A 22,797-nucleotide genomic window follows, 5' to 3' on the forward strand; every position below is an offset into this window, starting at 1 on the left:
CTGGTCCCAGGGACCAACTCTGTTCTCTACTTTTTCTGTCTCTCATCCACTTGCCCAGCAGCACCTCCTCTCTGGTCAGGCATGGCCGTCATGACCTCAGGGCTGGTCACCATGCCGCTGACTGTTCGAACGTTTCCTCTAATTCTCAGCCGTGCTCTCAGAGATCCCCCATTCTCCACTGACCCCCTGATTGTGCTCTGAAGATGGAGGGTCACAGGTATCTCCTGCTCACACCACCAGCCCCTCTTCTTAGACTCCTAGAAAGCTCCCCTCTGCCCCAGAGAAAGGCAGCGTTGTTTGTTCTTATGGAAATTTCAGCTTCAAGAGGGGATATGGAAGATTTAAAAGTCTATTTGTGAATTATCTAATCTTGTAGATTGACCACTTCATCAGCAGTCCAGTCGCATCCTTGCTAAGAGGAAGAAGAATCTATCAGTCAGGAATACTTTCAGCTACAACAGATAACTCAACTAGCAGTTGTTTAAATCAATACGAATGTATTTTTCTCAAGAAGTCTAGAGGGAGGCATTTATTCCAGTTAGCTCAGCAGCTCAACGTTGCCAACAAGAGCTTATGATCTTCCATACTTCTCTTCTTGCCAGACTTTTCTTTGGCCTTTCATCCTCACGCTGACAATATGGCTGCTACAGCTCCAGACATTCGAGGCAGAATGAAAGGGGAAGAACTGGCATCAATCTACAGCTGTCCCTTTTATTGAAAAGCAAAAGCCTTCACAGAAGCCTCTACCCACAGCCCCACAGCAGACTTCTCCTTACTCTCATTGGTCAGAACTGAGTCACCTGACTACACCTAGCTGCAAGAGGAAGAGGGTTGTCATAACTGACCAAGAATAATGATTCATTAGCTGGGCCAGAGAACACAGATGCCCGAAACAGCCATGGAAGGAAACAAGTATGAAAATAGGATAGCCAACTGTAGTGGGTACAGTGAATAGGCTTGCTCATCCCCATTTCCAACTCCTTCCCAGCATGCAAAGGCTGGAAAGCAAAAAACCATGTTTTCCAGACTTGCTTGCAGCTAGCATCACAAATGCAATTTTGGTTTCTCCAATCAGTTGCACATGAATAGGCTTTTGAGTCTAGTGAAGAAACCGGAAGGATGAGGACATTTTGTGGGCATGGGTCCAGCACTGCTTCCTCGTTGTCAAGGGCAGTCTTGCTGATTAGGATAGAAGCAGCAGTTCCCTGGGTGGGCCAGCTCTGTGCTGGTGTTGAGAGCTGTTTCTAGAAGCTCAGCCTAGTGTCTGTGTCTTCAGCCCTCTGAGGCTGTGCACCATCTAAACCCCTTAATGAATCCCTTTTTTCTTTTTTTCGAGACCGAGTTTCGCTCTTGTTCCCCAGGCTGGAGTACAGTGGCAGGATCTCGGCTCACTGCAACCTCCACCTCCCAGGTTCAAGCAATTCTCCTGCCTCAGCCTCCCGAGTAGCTGGGATTACAAGCTGCCCGCCACCACACCTGGCTAATTTTTGTAATTTTAGTAATTTTAGTAGAGATGGGGTTTCACCATGTTGACCAGGTTTGTCTCGAACTCCTGACCTCAGGTGTTCGACCCACCCTGGCCTCCCAAAGTGCGGGGATTACAGGCTTGAGCCACTGCACCCAGCCAAATCCCTTTTTTCTTAAACACACCACTGAAGTGGACATTATTAGTTCCACTTCACATATGAGTAAACAGAGGCTCCACTAGAAAAGCTAAATATCTTGTTTCAGGTAACCCTACTAATAGTGGCACAACTAAAATTTAAACCAGATCTGTCCAATGCAAAAACCTATGTTCTCCCCTCCTGTACCCACCCAGCTGTCTTGACAGTCAAGGTATGGAAAAGGTTTTCCACTCCTGCAAAGGAGTTAAAAGTTTAGTTAGCAATAGAAGACACAGTAGATAACAGTGGTAAAAGGTAAGATTTCAGAGCTGCTATGATAGTGTTATGGCAGGGGTCCCAAGAGTGTCTTGATCCTGCCCTATTCTTGTCATAGGTTTCCTGCCCAAGGCAGCTATAGACTAGGAACAATGGCTGAATGGGAATTGGTAGCCTACTTTATAAGCATTTGAGTCAGTGCCTAATAACTGCCAAAATGATAAAAGTCTGAGGTAGATCATCAAACTTAGACTTGAGGGCAAAGCGAGACTTTCTACCTGTCCCCAGCTTTGCAGGGGTCCAGTAAGGTCAGGTGAGTTCTGACCTTTAAGGAACAGTAATTTTGCTTAGTGCTATAACTGGGTTCAGTAAATGTCTCAGGCTCAGATGAAGCCCATCAATGGCTTATGGGGTTGAAGAGGTGAGCAGAGGCAGGTCTGATCACAAAGGAAGTCAGAGAACACGTCTATCTTACACAAACACTTTCAGAGAATTGAAAAAGAAGGAACACTTTCCAATTCATTTTATGGGGCCAAATCAACATTAATACCAAAACCTGACAAGGACATTACATGAGAGGAAAAATATAGGATAATTTCTTTCATGAACATAGATACAAATCCTAAACAAAATATTAGAAAATTAGATATAGTATGCCATTGCACTCCAGCCTGGGTGACAAGAGCGAGACTTCGTCTCAAAACAAACAAACAAAAAAGAAAATTAGATGTAGTAATACATACATAAAAAGAATATTACATTACAACCAAGTTGGTTTTATTTCCAAAGTGCAAGTTTGATCAAGTAACATGGGGCGGGTGTGGTGGCTCATGCCTATAATCTCAGTACTTTGGGAGGCCAACGTAGGCGAATTGCTTGAGCCAGGAGTTCAAGACCAGCCTGGGCAACATGGAGCGACCCAGTTTCTACAAAAGATACAAAAATTAGCTGGGTGTGGTGGCATGTGTCTGTAGTCCCAGCTACTTGGGAGGCTGAAGCGAGAGCATCACCTGAGCCCAGGAGACTGAGGCTGCAGTGAGCCATGATTATGCCACTACACTCCAGCCTGGGCAACAGAGTGAGACCCTGTCTCAAAAAAAAAAAAAAAATTAAGCAACAGAAATCAGGGTTTGTCAACCTCAGCACTATTGTTACCAGTGGAGGCTGTCCAGGTTCTTGGCATCTTGAACAAAGAATTGGACAAAACACACAAACAAAGTGAAGAAAGAATGAAGAAATTTTATTGAAAATGAAAGTACACTCCACAGTGTGGGACCGGGGCCCTGTTACAGAATTTTTGGGAGTTTAAATACCCTCTAGAGGATTCCATTGGTTAGCTGGTGTACGCCCTATGTAAATGAAGAGGGTGAAGTAAAGTTACATAGTCATTTACTCTGCATCTGCCCTATGGAGAGGATATTTCCTGTCATAGCTGAAGCGTGAATCTGCCTTATATTCCCTGCCTCCAGACCCTATTTTCCTGCCTCATTTCCTCTGTAAGAGATGTGATCCCCATAAATCTTCATGGGAGGCAGAGGGACCAATCATCTTTTTTCTGTAACTGCTTCATGCTGGCTTGCGGCATAGTCCCTACCTATTAAGGATGACGGAACTCTCTCCCTGCTCTGTCTAGTGGAGGCGGGGTAGCTTCTTGATGGTCAGGGGTGGCGTCTTCACCTGGAACTGGCTGGAACCTTTGTTGCATGGTCATCTAAAGCTTGGTGGTCTCTAGGAGAGAAGAAATGAATTTGGCTAAAAGATTTAATGGGAACTTCAGGGGGTGGATACCTCTGTTGTCAAGAATGTTTGCTATAGAGATTTGCAGGAGAAAAAACAAAACCTGGTCTGTTCTAGAATCTGTGTTTCCTTAAAGTCTTAGCACAAGTGACTCCATTTTTGTTTGGTTTGGTCTGTTGGGGCTTAGTGCATGAGCTTAGTCCAAAACAATAGGCTCCCAGAATTTTGTTTAAAATATTCCCCCTTTTTGGTCAGGTTCTCACTTAGGTAAGAGTGTGACCAAAACTTAGGGCCTTAGCACCACTCTCAGTTACTATCATTTTTGGTTTCCAGTCTCAGCCCGTCATTCATGGGTTATGGTGTCTTCATGGTTGTACATTTCTTTCAGCTTTTGTCATTCCAGTTGAAGAGAGACCATATGACATCCTAGAGATGGCTGCATGCAAGCATTTAAAACCTTTGAGAGAATACAGCGCACCAGGGAGACTATTATTATTACTATCAGGAGGATAATACCAAGAATTCAGAGTATGCTTCTTACCCAAGGTCCCCATAAACCAAACCTCCTAAAACCAAATAGATCAAAGGTTGACTTAAAGAAGCAGTTTCGTTGTTAATCCACTACAACTGAATTTCTATAATACCAGATGTTTTCTCCATAGGCCATAAGTGCCAGCAGCTGCACAGATACATCTCTGTTCAGCCAATTCTATCGTAAGTTTCACAAGAGAATTTAGTTTGTGTCCTTTACAGTAGAATTTGCTATAGAGCCTATCATGAGGGATACATTTTTAATCATTTCTTCTTTTACTTTAAACCATGGAAAAAGGACCTAACAAATGATGCCCTTCTAGAAGAATGAAGGCCTCCTGGCAATGTTCTCTTTAACCCATGATGTGGGTTAAGAGGAATGAACCAATGTTTTGTTTCTGACTGATTATGAGGCAACATATGCACCACTAAAGTTTCTCACCTACTTTGGGCCTTCATCTTTTATCTATCAAAGTATAAGTTTATTCTTGTATAAGCCTGGCTGCAAACTCCTTCACAAATAAAAGTATACCCCATAAGGTCACATAACAGACCTCTTTTCTACTTCTATTGTTCAGAGAGGCATAAGCAAGGGAAATACTCATAGATGAGAGTTTCATGATAGTAGAAGTCTTAATCTGTGAACTTCGGAAAAGCTATTTACATCAAGGATGCCATCCTCCTCTGGGGAGAAATCTCAAGGGTTCCAATGGGTACACAGTTCCAAGAATATGGAGGTACCCTTCTCAGTTGTGAGATTATGAACCCAAAGTTCAAGGTCCCGAAGTTCTGTTGTAGTGTGGATGGCAACAACAGTTCTTTCTCTGATCTTCCCAAAAGATTCAAACCATAAAAAGCTTTCTTTACCCAGTGAAAACACACTGTAGCATAATGATCTGCTGTTATAACATCAGCCCTCTTGCATGGGAAAGCTTTTATCAACCAGAAAATATGCATTGATAATAACAATTGAATGAAATTCCTTTATAAGATGTTTAAATGGCCCATCAGGTTACCAAGTGTACCCGATGCTTTAACTGTTTTCCCAGGAATATGGGACTAAACATTGGTTATAAACTATTTTTGTAATTTGTAAGTTACCACACCAATGTATTTAATTTGGATTATTTTATCTTTTCCATGATGAGTCATGGAACACAAAACTTTTAATAATAAAATCTTTAAGGACTCAGGGAGGACAAGGTGATCATCCTGGTTCTCCAGAAGGCCAGGCTTAATTAACATTAGACTAATATCCTCTTGAGTGCCAGTTGTTTTTCTAAATCACAGCACTGATAACTGATGGGTTATCATAGGTAATTCGACTTAGACCGTGAAGTTTATTCAAATTGTATATCTAAACAATTTCAGTATCAGCTGGTTTAACATGAAAATCTGACAAAGTATTTTCTTGGTATTTAATTACTTTTTTTTTCTACTTGGGTTAGTAGCTTTATAAAAGGATATTTGGTTATTTCTGTGGTTTACTATAACTTAACATAATAACCGTAATTATAATTGATTGATAGAATACACTTAGATGTTAGAATTTTAGAAATCTCATACAATTTTGGAACATATATTAGTATTATTTACAAAAATGTAACCTAAAGAAGATTGGACATCATTCTGGCAACTCTGTGTACTTAAACATGTTAAATAACCCTGTTTACCTCTTTTCTAGATGTTTTCAGGGGCCTCTGATCCATCTAAAAAGCCAGGCATTAGAAAGACAATTTTGAAACTAAATTATTTATTTTGCCAAAATGATGACTCAGAAATTTTAAAGAAGGAAAAACCTTTTATAACCTTTGACAAAAAAACCCCACACATTTTACTGTCCTTACACACCTTGCATGTAAAACTGTTTCTAGCAGTCTTAATTGCATGTTATAATGCTGACTCTTAGCAATTTTAATTTTAATGTAAAATCTAGTAAGTTATGTTAACTATGTGCTAGGTGCTAATAAGGTCTGATTATTTCCAGCATAGCTAGGGGTATGGCCAACTCCACATGTCCCCAGGCCTTACCTAGTTGTAAAGGAGGCGAGTTAAACAATTTTCAAAAGCCAAAGAAGCAGCTTATGACCTTAAAGCATTTAGCAAACCTAATATTTGAACATAATTTGGACCACATATTTACATTTTGAAGACATTTGTATTCTACTAATAATCATTAAAATCATCTTTATTTCCCAAGAATTACTCAAGTCACATGAATTAAATAAAAGGCATTGCACTTTTTACTTTTCTGACAAAATATTTGATTTAAGCTCTTATTATTATTAAACCAATTAATTTAAAACCTTGTAGAGGAAATAAACAGTGGCTTTTACCTTTCATTTAACCAGTTTGCACAGAAAGAGAGAGACCAGAGACTGACTGGTAAGAAATTCTTACCCTTTTGCTGGCATGCCAGGTTTCTGGGCTCTCTCTCCCTGAGTAGCCCTGGAGACCCTGCTTGACTGGATGCAAAAAAACACATTGCCATGAATTAAGAATATTCACAAATAGTTTATAAATTTTGGAGAAATTAGGCAAAGAGAGAGAAATATATCTTAAATTCTATTTACGAGAGTATACTCAACACACTTAAAGTATCAAGAACCCTAAAATCCAAAAAGTTAGTTTAAGGTTAAAAGGCTAGTGTGCTCCATTAATTCCTGTGGACCCGACAAAGGTAGCTTAGGAATTCCAGATAGATGAAACAAAGGATGACTTGCCAGAAATGCAAGGAAACAAAAACAACTATTCACAGAACGAAATAAGAGCCTTCCACTAAAAACTAAAAAAATCATGGTTTGTTTTGTTTTGTTTGTTTTCTTGAGATGGAGTCTTGCTTTGTCACCCTGGCTGGAGTGCAGTGGCACGATCTTGGCTCACTGCAACCTCTGCCTCCTGGCTTCAAGCTGTTCTCTGCCTCAGCCTCCCAGGTAGCTGGGATTACAGGCTCCTGCCACCATGCCCAGCTAATTTTTGTATTTTTAGTAGAGACGGGGTTTCATCATCTTGGCCAGGCTGGTTTTGAACTCCTGACCTCGTGATCCATCCACCTCGGCCTCCCAAAGGGCTAGGATTACAGGCGTGAGCCACCACGCCAGGCTAAAAAACATCATGGTTTTTATATATGCATACATAAAGAAAATCCAGTGGAGAATAAACAGCAAACAAATGAAAACTAGAAGCAAAAATTAATAAACAGGAAAACAACCCTAAATCTTTTCTACTTAATTTACTGTGGAAGCTACAGTGTTATACAGAGCTCCCCCAATAAAAAAAAAAAAAAAAAACCCACATCATACATCCTGTGCAATTAAGAAATTCACTTTAGGCACATAACCAATAAGTACTCCAGTGCCGGCACTATCTACACAAACAGTAAACATAGTGTGAAGCAATGCAAGTGTGTATGTGAAATTTGGCTCCACACTAAATCTGGCTTCATGCTTAACTACATTAAAAAAAAAAAAAGAACTGCCAAACTGCCGATGCATTTTCTACAATACTTCTTATTTTATTTTAATCAAGACTAAGAGCTTTAACTACAAAAATGTTAATTAGCCAAATGTCTCCAATTCTTTATCAGGTTTTTTTTTTTTTTTTTTTTTTTTATTTTTTATTTTTTATTTTTTTTGAGACGGAGTCTCGCTCTGTCGCCCAGGCTGGAGTGCAGTGGCGCAATCTCGGCTCACTGCAAGCTCCGCCTCCCGGGTTCACGCCATTCTCCTGCCTCAGCCTCCCGAGTAGCTGGGACTACAGGCGCCCGCCACTGCGCCCGGCTAATTTTTTGTATTTTTAGTAGAGATGGGGTTTCACCGTGGTCTCGATCTCCTGACCTCGTGATCCGCCCACCTCGGCCTCCCAAAGTGCTGGGATTACAGGCGTGAGCCACTTTATCAGGTTTTAAAGAATATTTTATTATCTAAACTTTTTCCACATTTTTCTCCCCTACTACTTAATGGTTCCTTACTACATTGTTTCATAAATAACCTTTTCAAATCTGTAATTTGAACTAACTTTTGGATAACTTCTGAATTAGACAAAATTATTCTTTTTCTCACTAATAACCCTTTTGGGCACATTTTGTATACAGACTTACGTGTTAACTAGGATTCTTATGCTAAAATTTTAGTGAAACCCTAAAAAGCAAGAAATCCTGAACTATTAGATATGGGCATTTATAGATAAGAATAATTCCACAATTTTAGAAACATATTTCCCCATATCACAACACTTTCATAATTGGAAATGACCCAGATATTAAATGAGCATGAAAAATAACTTTAAGATTTTAATTTATACAAAAAGTTTACCTAAAACATTTATCCCATTCAGTACTCAATTCTTTCACTTTTAACAAGGGAGGCATGAGACATTAATTAACATATGTAAAATGAACATTGGTTCTGTCTGGAAAGGCAGGACAACTCAAAGCGGGAGAGGGGACTTGGGGCTTCCAGGTCACAGGTAGGTGTGGGATAAATGGTTGCATTCTTTTGAGTTTCTGATTAGCCTTTCCAAAGGAGGCAGTTAGATATGCATTTATCTTAGTGAGACTTTGAATAGAATGGGAGGCAGGCTCAAGCAGCTCCCACCCTAAATCTTCCCTTCAGCCTAGTAATTTTGGGGGTCCCAAGATATTTTCCTTTTATAAATTACTCACATTTGTCAAAAGAAAGCACACAAACCAAGATTATTTTGTTTTGGCTGGGTTTATAGTTTTATAACCTTCCATGCCAAACACGGACATCTCAAAATATCTAGCAAAGACAAACATAAAATTTAGACAAAATGTATGCTGACAGTTCTGAAGGCATTTTTACTTTTATTCCAATAATTTTAAAACTAGCTTGCTTAGTAAAGTTGTACTTAAGTCATGTGAACTTGAAAATTGCTTAGGCTTATTTACTTAATTTATAAGCACTCTTTTACTTATAAGCCAATTTGGTAGACACAACATGGAACAATAAGTGTACATACAAATAAACACATATAGACATGTATACACACACAAATGAAGATCCAATAGCTTGGAACCTTAGCCATGAGATAGCAATACAAAAGACATGTATACATACACATAAACAAAGATCCAATAGCTTGGAACCTTAGCCATGAGATAGCAATGTTGGGAATGAAGTTTTTGGTGTTGCAAAAGCCCAGCTAGCTCAGTCGGTAGAGCATGAGACTCTTAATCTCAGGGTCGTGGGTTTGAGCCCCACGTTTGGTGCCAAATTGTTGTGAATTAAGATTTCGGTGTCACAAAAAAAAAAAGAATTAATGCAGGAACAAATGATCTCTCAGCAAGGCGAGCTTTACTTTCTGCAGAAAGGGTGTTACTCAGTAGCTGTCCAGCCACAAGAGTACACCGAACAAAGGAGACAGAGTTATTTATAACCTGATGCATTTACCCTACTGCTGTGTCCAGTTTCCATTGGCTGGAATAGGACCTCACATTTTACACTTTACCCGATTGTGGCTATTAGCTTAAAACTTTCTTAATTAGGTAAGGGGAACAGAACAAAGAAAGAAAAGGAAGTTGTCTAGGGATAGTTAAGGAAGAATCTCCAAATAAGGAATGGCATGCACTATGGGCTGGGGCTTGCCTAGTTCTGTCCAGGTATGCCAGAGCAAGCTAGGACAGCTGATTTGGAATATATATAAATACATATATATATCAAATATATATATGTGTATATAGATATCAAATATATATGTGTATATATATCAAATATATACGTATATATATCAAATATATACATGTGTATATATATACACACACACACATATGTACACACTAATAGTGGTTAACAGTCTTATAAGAAGAAATTATGACTTTTTATAATCTTTGAAGAAGAACTTTCCCATTTCTCACAGCAATACAAAGTTATATACACACACAAACAAAGATCCAATAGCTTGGAACCTTAGCCATGAGACAGTAATACAAGCTCGTCAGTTTTACTTTGTTTGCACCAATAGATAATCCAATGAAGGCTGTGAACCAAAATTTCAGGTTAAGGCAGTCTCCATGGCAATTTGATTTTTAAAGGCCGAATTTCCCCAGACTCCAAAGAGTGCTGGGGCTCCAAACAGCACCAAAGGAGAGTGTCACACATTAACCAGGCTCCCTTCTTAGAACAGCAGCACAAAAGCCTGGATACATGCAATGCCATTCCACTTTCCCATTCAACGGTAAACTCCAGATTCCAAACAATGTTGGGTCCAAACAACATTGCAATTGTGAGAGAAAATTATAAAGACAGCTCATTACTAGACCTCAGAACCTCTGCCAAGAGCATCCCCTTCAGGGAGGTTGAGGTCTGTAGGATCCCCTGGAGCATCCGTCCTCCTGTGGGGTCCAATCTTAGAGTATTACAAGTCTCTGACCTTAGGTGGGCACGGGTGCCACTTTGCATGCTTTCCCTCCAGAGCCTACTGTGAGCTTTCTCTTGGTACCTGGGTGTAATCTCCGACTTTTAGCATCCTTATAATTTGTTAAGGCCACGCTTTCCCATGCTTCCCATTCCATGAACTTTAATTATAGGAACTGGAGGCTGGGTAGGCTTCTTTTGCCCTTAGCCAGTTGAATAGGGGAAGGAAAGAATTTAGCATAAAAAAATGGTTTAAGTCACCTGAAACGTGTGAGTTTGCTCTGCACTGGATCACATGTAGGGACCAGGGACCACAAGCAGAAAATATTTTTTTAAAAAAGAGTCCTTTCCCCTTCCAGTTAGGGCAATTATTCCCATTCACTCCTTGGCCTTCAGGCAATACCAGGGAATGACCCCAGCCAATTGCCCTCAATTTCCAAAGAGCTACTAGGAAATAGTGGCTGAAAGACTGAAAAAGAAAGGGGGAAGAAAAAAAAACAACCCTGGTCCCTTAAGCGAACCGGGTGGTGGCGGTTAGGCACCTCCACATGGGAACCCCTTAGTTTCACCAACCATGGCCAGAAACCTGCAGTTGCTTCTGTGTTTAGGCATTGTCCACCAAGGGTCTTGAGTTGGAAAGGAAAAGAGAGAGAGAGAGAGACAGATTCCCCTGTATGGAGCAGAAAGAAAAGGGAAAAGGAGAAAAATAAATCCCAAACTTTGGGCCTAACTTCTCCTGGAATTTCTCCTGGCAGGCTCACCAAAATATGTTACCGGTGAAGGGTGTCCAGGTTCTTGGCATCTTGAACAAAGAATTGGACAAAACACACAAACATAGCAAGGAAAGAATGAAGAAATTTACTGAAAATGAAAGTTTACTCCACAGTGTGGCAGTGGGCCTGAGCATAGGGGCTCAGGGGCCCCATTACAGAATTTTGGGCAGTTTAAATACCCTTGAGAGGATCTCACTGGTTACTTGGTTTATGCCCTATGTAAATGAAGAGGAGGAAGTAAAGTTACAAAGTTATTTACTTGGCATACACCCTATGGAGAGGATATTTCCTGTCATAGCTGAAGTGTGAATCAGCCTTATGTTCCCTGGCCCCAGACCTATTTTCCTGCCTCACTATTGGATCATTCTTTGTTGTGGAGGGCAGTTTCTGTGCATTGTAGAAGGTTTAACAACACCCCTGGCTTCTATGCACTAAATACCAATCACACACACACACACACACACACACACCCAGCTGAGTTAATAAAAAATGTCTCCAGAAATTGCCAAATGTCCCCTAGAGAGAAAAATTAACATCAGTTGCGCACCACTGATGAAAGCACTGATGATTATCTCATTAACACAAAAAGTAGAAAAATCTATAAGATTATCTTACCAGATGGAGGAAAAGCATTTGATAAAATTCAACGCCGATTTATGATTTTTTTAAGAATTAGCAGTCTAGAATAAGAGGAAATATTTAATCTGATAAAAGGCACCTACTTTTAAGCAAACATTTTAAATGTCTGTAAGCAAATATTTAATTAATAGTGAAATATCGAAAGTTTTCCCACTGAAATGAGGAAAGAGACAAGGATGTCCACTGGCATTGATTGTATTACATTTTATTGGAGATGGTCGCTAGTGCAATAAGGTAAGGAAAATAAATAAAAACAGGAAGAAATAGGACTGTGATTATTTGCACATGATTGTCTACCTAGCAAATCCAAAAGCATCTGTAGATGAAGTTAGCAAGTTTACCATATACAACTTCAATAAACAAAAGTCAACTTTTTGAAATAAGCCCCTAATAAACAATCAGAATATAAAAGCAATGGGGACCATAATTATCTATGTCCTTTCCACCTCACTGGGCTGCTGTGAAGGTCACATTGGATCATTCCAGGTTAAAATGCCCTGAACATCAGTGTTTCTGAGGACAGAAGGGAGGGATCCCCACATCTCAGAGTCCTGGGGAAGAAACCTGGGGCTGGGACTTGAAGGATAGAAAGCAAGGAGGAACAGAAACCTCCAAACTCCAGCTCTGCTTGCCTCTCCAGCCTCCTCCCTGCAGCCCCCATCTCACACTCCATGACTCTGACTGTTGTTTCCTTACCTGTCCTCTCTTTGCCGGCCGGGCACTTTCCTGATGTTCTTTGCACACGTTGTTCCTCCTGCCCGGAATGCCTTTCCCTCCTGCTTATCCAGAGAACTCTTATTCACTCTTCAAGACCTGACTCAGATGTCCCCTTTTTGTTGAACACTTACCCACCTTTCCCAGGCAGAGTTAGGTGTCCTTCAAGTTTCCCCATGATGAGCCCCTCAGTTTAGCAAGCATGCATTTCATGTCTCCTGGGCAGGAGTGAGATTCAGATGAAGCAGACAGTCTCTCTCCTCATAGGCCACCCTCCAAGCCTCTATGCTCTCCCTCTTCCTTTGTTGGCTGACCAAATGCAGAGGACCTGAGGCGGGGGGCACTCTGAGCCCTTGGAGGGTGGCAAAGGTGGCAAGGCCGTTAGATGGAAGGATCCTGGGTCCTTGAGTGACTGTGTGGAACAGGATTCTCCCCACACACCATACCTGATTTTTATTAAACTGTGATGTGAGTGAGTAATCTCCAGTGTGGTAAGTGTTGAGAGCGGAGGATATTTGTTAGAGCAGGCAGTGTATTTACTCTAATACTCCTGATGACTGTCCTGACTCCAAGACCAGACAGATTAGAGTGAGGAGTGAACTGAGAGACAGCTGAGGGCCTAGCAGGCTTGGGCCAGGAGACAAGGAGGTCAGAAGAGAATGCCCCACCAAGGGTGCTGAGGTCTTAGAAGCTTCCCCACAGCAGAGGTGACCTTGCAAGAATTACTTCCCCACAATGAGACTCTGTATCCTCATAAGCCAAATGCGGGTGAGCGTGCCTACCTTGTATGAATATTAAGAGCTTCACGAATTACATATGTAAAGTGCTTCAGAGATCATGCTGCCTTATTAATGTTTGTGTCCCTCACTCTCTATTGCATCTCTACTTAGAGGGCAAAGTAAGACAACTGGAAGAGACACAGAACAGCCTACACTTACATACCAGTTATTATATAATGGGCAGTGTTCTAAGCACTTTACAAAATAAACTCATTTAATTCTCAGAGCAACCCATTTTACAGATGGGGAAACGGAGGCACAGTAAAGTTAAGTCACTTAACCAAGTTGACATAGCTTTAACAAGAAGTAGAGCTGGGAATTGAACCCAGTGTGGCTTCAGAGCACATGCTCACGGCCACAATGCTATACTTCCCAGTGGGGAGATCCCTGTTGGAAAGAGACAGAGAGAGCTGCTGATACCAGGCATCTGAGAACTACCAGAGCCAAACCTGACTTCCAGCCATTCTCTGGCTTAGCAGAATTGAGGAAAAGCCAGGCTCACTTGGTGTCTCTCTCCAAAGAAGAAAAACCAGACTAAACCTTGTGCACAGAGGTAAACCCTTCCTGGGAACTTTATTCAAGGAGAGGTACATCATGTGGTTCCTGTCCAGGAGGCCCTGAGTCATCAAGTGGACAGCGACTCCTGTTATGGTTTTGCAAAGGCCTAGACCTGCAGGAAACCATGTGACATTTGGAAGCACTTGGACACTGTTTTCTTGTAAATTCCCATGTTGGAATTCAAACTGTGGCCTCCATTCACCAGGACCAGCCAACCTAATGCCAAGGTGTTAACAGATCCTGGCCAGGTATCAGGAGTCCTGTTCTGTCTTGGAGAGCTGAAGTCAGGACACTCAGGATGCGACCCTAGACAGCCCACACATTGACTGTGAGACCTAAGGGACGTCACTCACAATTCTATGCCCAGGGAGGACCCATCCTCAAGGGAGACTCCTACAGGCTGCGGGCACCTGAGACAGCCACAGCATCACCTTTATCTCTCCCTTCCCTCCAGCATGCATGGGGGCAGGTGGGGAGTGTGAGCTCTGTAAATGTGGCTGGAGGAATCCAACCAAGGTGGCAGTGCAGGGCTGGGTTCTGGAGGCTCTGATAAAAACATTTTATTAATAAAATACAGTAGTGTTCCTGGACCCGACAACTTATCCAAAGTTAGCCTTTGGGTCAGGGGTTTCCTCAGTATCGTCCTTTTGTGGTCTCCAGAAAGATGTTGCAGGAAAGGGGTCCCAATCCAGGCCCCAAGAAAGCGTTCTTGGATCTCATGCAAGAACGAATTTGGGACGAGTCCATACAGTAAAGTGAAAGCAAATTTATTAAGAAAGTAAAGGAATAAAGAATGGCTACTCCACTGACAGAGCAGCCCACCAAGGGCTGCTGGTTACCCATTTTTATAGTTATTTCTTGATGAAATGCTAAACAAAGGGTGGATTATTCACGCCTTCCCTTTTTAGACCATATAGGGTAACTTCCTGATGTTACCGTGGCACTTGTAAACTGTCATGGCGCTGGCGGGAGTGTAGCAGTGAGGACGACCAGAGGTCACTCTCATGGCCATCTTGGTTTTAGTGGATTTTGGCCGGCTTCTTTACTGCAACCTGTTGTATCAGCAAGGTCTTTATTACCTGTATCTTGTGCCGACCTCATCTCATCCTGTGACTTAGAATGCCTAACCATCTGGGAATGCAGGCCAGCAGGTTTCAGCCTAATTTTACCCAGCTCCTATTCAAGATGGAGTTGCTCTGGTTCAAATGCTTCTGACAGTACTGCTTCTGTTTGCTCTTACTTCTCCCACGAACTCTATGATTTTTTTTTTCTCACATGTATCTTAACTCAGGACAAGAGAGGAATGATTATTATCCCCATTTCCCACTTGAAGAAAACTAGGTTCTGAGAGGTTAAATTGAAACCACCTTTGCAAAATTTTAACTGAGGAAATTATGACAGTGAAAGAAATCAGACCTAACCGACTCCATCTTGCTTCTAACCTTTAAGCTGTCCTTGTTCATTCCTGGGCGTAGGCCGAACTAACTTTGGGAAGGAATTCAGCTCATGGCTTGACTCTGAAACAAAATTGATAATAGCCCTTTCCCGAAAAGACCTCCTTCTCACCTGGGGACCAGTCTGCCCGTGCAGGACTAACAAATTAGCTATAAGATTAGAAATTACCGTTTAGGGAGTCATGCAGCCTCTGACTCCGACAGTCTGAACCTCCCCAAATTGCTCCTGGGGATAACATCACTATTGTAAAAGCTAAGATTAGTGCTTGAAATATTTTGCAGACCCTGCTCTCGATGGATCAGCTGACACCACCCAGACTGGAAATCTGGCTCAACCAGTTCTGCCATCCCACCCAGGAACAGAAAACAGCAAGAAAAACTCACTTCGACCCCCTAGGATTCCATCTCCAATCTCACCAATCAGCACTCCCCACTTCCGAAGCCCCTACCTGCCAAATTATCTTTAAAAACTCTGATGCCGAAATGCTCAGGGAGACTGATTTGAGTAATAATAAAACTCCGGTCTCCCGCACAGCCGGCTCTGCATGAATTACTCTTTCTCCGCTGCAATTCCCCTGTCTTAATAAATCGGCTGTGTCTATGCAGCGGGCAAGGTGAATCCACTGGACGGTTGCAAAATGACTTGCCCGAGGTCTCACCGCTTGGTCAGAGTCGGGCACTATCGGGCGGCTGGCGGATGCCATGGGGTTGTTGAAGGAGGGCCTTTATTTGTTCTTGGAATCCTACCCTGTTTCCCAGGCTGCGGGAGGGATAGTTGCAGCATGGTAGAATTGAAAACAGCACAGCCCTTGGGTCAGTTTCGTAACTTGTGAAGACTAAGTCAGGGTTTTCTTTGTGCAGCAACACAGCAAGAATCCCAACTTTGTCACAGAAGGATGGGAAAAAATACAAAAAGCCTCTGAGCGCCACCTAGTGATGAGTTCCGCCATCACATGTCTAATTGAGGAGTTGCGGCAATGGAGGACATAGTGCTTCCCAGGCCCCGTGAGCCACAGGGGAAAAAATACACGGCTGCGTCCTCAGGGCCAGGGGCTCAGCCCGCCAGGCTGTTCTCAGTCGCCCGCCTGCAGCTCAGAAGGCTCACAAACGATCATTCATGGCCCGGGGCCGAGGCACCTGGCACTGTCAGGCTCTCTCGGGCACGATGTGGTCAAGCTGCCTACTTGGTGGTTCCTGCCATGCCCTTCCTTCTCCCTCCTTCTTTCAGGGTCCAGAACTTCAGCTTTCACTCATTCCGCAGCCACTATGCCAGGCTCTGTGCTGAGCACTGGCCGTCTGGCCATCTGCCAAGCCTGATCCCAGGGGCAGCCATGTCCTGTGCTCCTGCGAGGGCCGCATCCCCCTCCCTACTCCAGCTCCTTCCTCCCAGTTCCAAGAGCCTAGCTATGACATTCACTTCCACCCCGGGGGATCCTCCTCGTCCTACACCCGGCCCCACCATTACCACGCCTAAATAACTTGTGCATCCCTCCCTTTCTCTCCCTCTCGCTCATTGTCCTAGTTCAAGCCACTAATATGTCTGCCCTGGACAGCTTCAAAGCCCCCTCCACTCACAGGCCTGCACCAACTCTCCACACCGTGATCAGAGTCAACCTTTTGGAAGGGAAATATGAGCAATGGAAATTTCCTTGTTGAAACACTCCAGGGCAAGTTTCCAACTCCAGGACATGACTAAAAGGGAGGAAAATAGGGAAAATGTACAAGATGGATATATAAAGGGAATATAAGAACTAATATATATGACCGGGCGTGGTGGCTCATGCCTGTAATTCCAGCACTTTGGGAGGCCCAGGCAGGCGGATTACGAGGTCAGGAGTTCGAGACCAGCCTGGACAACATAGGGAAACCCCGTCTCTACTAAAAATACAAAAAATTAGCTGGGCGTGGTGGCGGTCACCTGTAACCCCAGCTACTCTGGAGGCTGAGGCAGGAGAATCACTTGAACCTGGAAGGCAGAGGTTGCAGTGAGCCGAGATCATGCCATTGCACTCCAGCCCAGGTGACAGTGCGAGACTGCATCTCAAAAAAGAAAAAATGTAAAGAAGTTTTTTTTAATTTTTAAATCATAGTTTTACTATATTGCCCAGGCTGGTCTTGAACTCATGGCCTCAAAAATCCTCCCACCTCAACCTCCCAAAGTGCTAGGATTTCAGGTGTAAGCCACCACACCCAGTCATAAGGAAGCTATTTTTTTTTAAGTGTGCCGTGTTTGGCACCCAGAAGATCTTTAATTCATAGCCACTAGAACTTTGCTCCTCAAGGTGTGTCTGGAGACCACAGTCTCGACCCCACCTCAGACCTCCTAAAGCAGGATCTGCTCCTGGGCCAGCATGTGCAGGGGAGCAGAGGGTGAGCTCCAAAAGAGCAGGCCCTGCCCTGTCACCTCAGTATCTGATATGGTTTGGCTGTGAGCCCACCCATATCTCACCTTGAATTATAATAATCTTTACGTGTCAAGAGTGGGGACAGGTGGAGGTAACTGAATCATGGATGTGGTTTCCCCCATACTGTTCTCGTGGTAGTGAATAAGTCTCATGAGATCCGGTGGTTTTATAAATGGGAGTTCCCCTGCACACGCTCTCTTGCCTGTCGCCATGTAAGTCATGCCTTTGCTTCTCCTTTGCCTTCCGCCATGATTGTGAGGCCCTCCCAGCTATGTGGAACTGTGAGTCCATTAAATCTTTCCTTTATAAATTACCCAGTCTCAGGTATGTCTTTATTAGCAGTGTGAAAACAGACTAATACAGGCCAGGCACGGTGGCTCACGCCTGTAATCCCAGCACTTTGGGAGGCCGAGGCGGGTGGGTCATGAGGTCAGGAGATTGAGACCGTGCTGGCTAACACAGTGAAACCCCGTCTCTAATAAAAATACAAAAAAATTAGCTGGGCATGGCAGCGTGTGCCTATAGTCCCAGCTGCTGGGGAGGCTGAGGCAGTAGAATGGCATGAACCCGGGAGGCGGAGTTTGCAGTCTGCCAAGATCACGCCACTGCGCTCCAGCCTGGGTGACAGAGCAAGACTCTGTCTCAAAAAAAAAAAAAAAAAAAAAAAAAAAGACGAATACAGTATCCCACCCCAGCCCTCACCTGGCTCGCAGGGAATGCATGAGAAAGAACAGAGGAAAGAAGGTACATATGGCAGAGCCTGTCCCAACCATGCCTCTTGTAGGCTGGTCCCTGTGCACCCCAGCGATGTAGAACCACCCTGTCTGGCAGACTCAGTGGGTTTGTTGTACAGACATTATAACCTTGACGTCATTGTGTGCAGGGCAGACAATCTCCACATAACCTGGAGCAGCTGCAAACACACTGAGAAGCCACCAGTTTGTTATGAAAGCTTTCTCATTAAGAAGGCAACAATAAAAAGCACTGTCATTTCTCCTTTCCAGAAACCAAGGAAGTGCCTCACCCCTTCTCCCCACCACTCCCTGCCAAGTACTCCTTTTCACCCTCTTGGGTCCTTTCTCTGCATTACTTATGTCTGGTAGTAAGGGGAGGAGGGCTCTCTTCACAGTTAAAAGTATACAAAATCTTGGCCGGATGTGGTGGCTCACGCCTGTAATCCCAGCACTTTGGGAGGCCGAGGCAGGTGGATCACAAGGTCAGGAGACTGAGATCATCCTGGCTAACTTGGTGAAACCCCGTCTCTACTAAAAAAAATACAAAAAATTAGCCAGGTGTGGTGGCGGGCACCTGTAGTCCCAGCTACTCGGGACGCTGAGGCAGGAGAATGGCGTGAATCTGAGAGGCGGAGCTTGCAGTGAGCCGATATCACACCACTGCACTCCAGCCTGGGCGACAGAGCAAGACTCCGAAAAAAAAGACTCTCAAAAAAAAAAAAAAAAAGATACAAAGTCTTTAATGACAGTTGTCTAAGACTAGGAGATGGGAGGGTATGGCAGTTGAATGGGGTGTGTGGTCTCCACCACATAGTTTGCTGTGTAACCCTGCAAGCCACTTGCCCTCTCTGGGCCTTGTTTAACTCTGTGGCAAAATGAAAGCAGGCAAGGATGGGCAGGCTCTTCTTCCTCTCAAAGGTCCTGATTTCGAGGAGCCAGGCCCTGGATCTGTTCTGCGGCTAGAAACAGGCATTGTGGTCAGACGTGCATTTCAAATGTGATTCCACCCCTCACCAGCTGGGCAATCCTACCAGTGATACACCTTCACCTCTCTGCATCTCAATTTCCTCTTCTCAGCCGGGCGCGGTGGCTCATGCCCATAATCCCAGCACTTTGGGAGGCTGAGGTGGGTAGATTACTTGAGGTCAGGAGTTTGAGACCAGCCTGGCTAACATGGTGAAACTCTACTTCTACTAAAAATACAAAAAAAATTAGCCGGGCATGGCAGCAGGCACCTGTAATCCCAGCTACTCAGGAGACTGAAGCAGAGAGAATTGCTTGAACCCAGGAGACGAAGGTTGCAGTGAGCTGAGATGGCACCACTGTACTCCAGCCTGGGCAATAGAGAAAGATTTTGTCTCAGGAAAAAAAATAAAAATCAATTTCCTCTTCTAAATTGGGTTTTAACAGCGCCTACATCTTAGGGTGGTTGGGAGGTCTGTATGTGCCCTTTTACTGCAGTGCCTCCATCATAGGAGCCTGGAATTTGTTTCTCTTCTCCTTAGTTTCCTAAAATGAACACTAAAGTTAGCTTTGAAAATCAATCCCAAAGGCCGGGTGCGGTAGCTCACGCCTATAATCCCAGCACTTTAGGAGGCTGAGGCGGATGGTCGGAAGTTCGAGACCAGCCTGACCAACATGCAGAAACCCGGTCTCTACTAAAAATACAAAATTAGCCAGGTGTGGTGGCACATGCCTGTAATCCCAGCTACTCGGGAGGCTGAGGCGGAAGAATCGCTTGAACCCGGGAGGCGGAGGTTGTGGTGAGCCAAGATCACACCATTGCACTCTAGCCTGGGCAACAAGAGCGAAACTCCATCTCAAAAGAAAAAGAAAAGAAAAGAAATCCCTAAAAGCTCTTAGGGTTGGGGGAGGGGTGCAAAGCCCAGCATCAGACTCATGGAAGACCAGAGTCCCAAGGTGCATTAACAATCTCCAGACCTCCCCATCATGGCCCAGTGAACGTCAGGCCAGTCTGTTGGGCTGATTTGAACGTCATACCTTAGAGGTGAGCTGCATGAGCCACAGTCTCCCTGAGTCACCACCCAGCTGGCTGCCAGCATCGTCAGAATGGGTGAGGGTGGGGAAGAATGAAGGGGCGGAAGGGGTGGGAAACTACCCATATTTAGAGATCTACCATGGGCTGGGTGCTTCTCAACAATTCCATGAAGTAGATTCAATTTCCTCATTTAATAGAAGAAGGACCCAAGGCTCAGAGAGGGGCAGAGTCTCACCCAAGTTCTCCCAGCTAGTTCAAGGTGGAGTTGGGGGGTCAGATCCAAGTCCAGTCCGAAGGCTCAGCTTCTCTTCCCTGGCAGTAAGCACACTTGTTGTCCTGCATTCACTCACCCCAGCGTTCAAGCCTGGGGCAGCTCTGATGAGCAGGCAGGAAGGGCTTTGCTCTGCTCTTCCCTGGACCCACTGGGGCAGGCACGGGCTACCAGAGGGAAGGATGGGGGTCATCAATCACATGTTCATGCACACCACATGTGCGCACACACACAGCATGTTCACCATTTGATCTTGTCCAAGTAACCTCTGTGTTACAGAAAACCCCCAGGAGTGTTCTAGTTTCTAACATTTTTGCTTCCAGGTGCCTACTAGTTAGCTCAGGACTGATGACGCAGTAACCTCAGCTTCTTGCTGGTCTCCCGGCTCAATGCTGGAGGTCTGTCTCCCTCTCTTCTCACAAAGCCCTCATCAGAGTTCTTCAGGGACCTCACACCTTCCACAGGAAACAGGCCAAGCACCTTAACTGGAGAGCTTCTGTGACCTGGCCCCTGCCACCTCTCTAGCCCCTCTCCCGCCTCCCTTTTCTCCCCCTCGGACTGCAGCCACCCTCAGCCACCACCTGTGGCTTCTCTCCCTCTTTCCTGCTTGCACAGAAGCCTCTGCTGCCTATGCCAGCCCTGCCCCACCCCACCCCTCTGTGGGATCTCCCTGGGCTTCCACCAGTGCCCTGCCACACCCAAGGCTCCTCCTGCCCTGTGGGGCAACCCTCGCACCTTGCCCAGTGATCAGTCAGAGCACTTCCCACACTGTGGAGGGGCAGGGCTGGTCTTACTCACTGGGTCCCCGGTGCCCAGCCAAGACCTAAGGGTCTCTGGATGTTTGTTCAAAGATGAACGAGCAAACAAATGAATGAATGAATGAATGAACAGGGAAGTAGGAATGGAATAATTCCATTATTCCAACTGTAGGGGTAGATAAGTGGGGGCGCAAGGCAGCTAAATGTCTGTCTCTTGGAATCCTGGCTAAAGGCAAAGATGGCAGAACCCAGGCTTCCTAGTTTCTGTCCCAGGTGGTCAGCCCAGTGTCTTCATCCGGTCCTTTCAAGAAGGCAGCGGAGCTGGGCGCTCTTTGACTTGCTGCTTTGTGCTGCCACCTTGTGGCCTCACAGGGAGAGCTTTCGTTTTTAACCCCAAGAGCTCAATGACTTAAAAGACTTGGTGAAATCCGTCTGAATTGATTTAATCCTAGTAAACTTATCTTCCTATTCCACTAATAAAAGATATACTCAAGTAACAAACAGTGAGAGGTCACCAGTGTCTTCACACTGAGCTATAATTCCAACCAAAGCTACAATCCCTGTTGCTTGCAATAGCCCATGACTCTACCCGTGGCCATGACTTACGTCTTTTGGAACTGGAGAAATACTCAGGAACCCCACTCCACCCCTCCTCGTTCACGGAGGGAGCAGTCCAGGTGCCTACTTTGTGCCAGACTCTACTTGGACTGGAATCCATGGTGAGCAAAACAGAGCCGTCCTTAGCCTCCAGGAGCTTAGAGTCTGGAGCCAGAGATGGGTTTTTTGTTTGTTTGTTTGTTTGTTTGTTTGTTTGTTTTAGACAGTGTCTCTGTTGCCCAGGTGGAAGTACAGTGGTGCAATCATGGCTCACTGCAGCCTAAGCCTCCTGGGTTCGTTCTCCCATCTCAGCCTGATAGCTGAGACTATCAGCTATCCCTGATAGCTGGGACTACAGACAGACACCACCACACACCTAACTAATTATTTGCATTTTTTTTTTTTTTTTGGTACAGATAAGGTTTCACCATGTTGCCCAGGCAGGTCTCAAACTCCTGGGCTCAAGTGATCCACCCACCTCAACCTCCCAAAGTATTGGGATTACAGGTGTGAGCCACTGTGCCTGGCCAAGACGGGTCTTATTCAAATAATCATGTAAATATATAATTTCAAACAGATAAATTCAATGAAGAA

The 22,797-nt window shown here is 44.3% G+C and overlaps 1 long non-coding RNA gene and 1 other non-coding gene across 2 annotated transcripts in view; one reads left to right on the top strand and one right to left on the bottom strand.

Annotated features, from left to right (window-relative positions):
* Nucleotides 1–3,333: 3,333 nt before the first annotated feature.
* The window catches only part of LOC129524411 (uncharacterized), a 77,110-nt gene continuing 57,646 nt past the window's right edge, over nucleotides 3,334–22,797 (bottom strand). Inside the window, exon 4 of the long non-coding RNA XR_008668164.2 lies at nucleotides 3,334–3,608. This is a non-coding gene — a long non-coding RNA (uncharacterized lncRNA). The remainder of the gene's footprint in view (nucleotides 3,609–22,797) is intronic.
* Nucleotides 9,306–9,378, top strand: TRNAK-CUU (transfer RNA lysine (anticodon CUU)). Its single transcript has one exon. It is a non-coding gene; the product is annotated as a tRNA-Lys (tRNA).

Source organism: Gorilla gorilla, chromosome 1, assembly GCF_029281585.2.
Source record: "Gorilla gorilla gorilla isolate KB3781 chromosome 1, NHGRI_mGorGor1-v2.1_pri, whole genome shotgun sequence".
Taxonomy (NCBI): domain Eukaryota; kingdom Metazoa; phylum Chordata; class Mammalia; order Primates; family Hominidae; genus Gorilla; species Gorilla gorilla.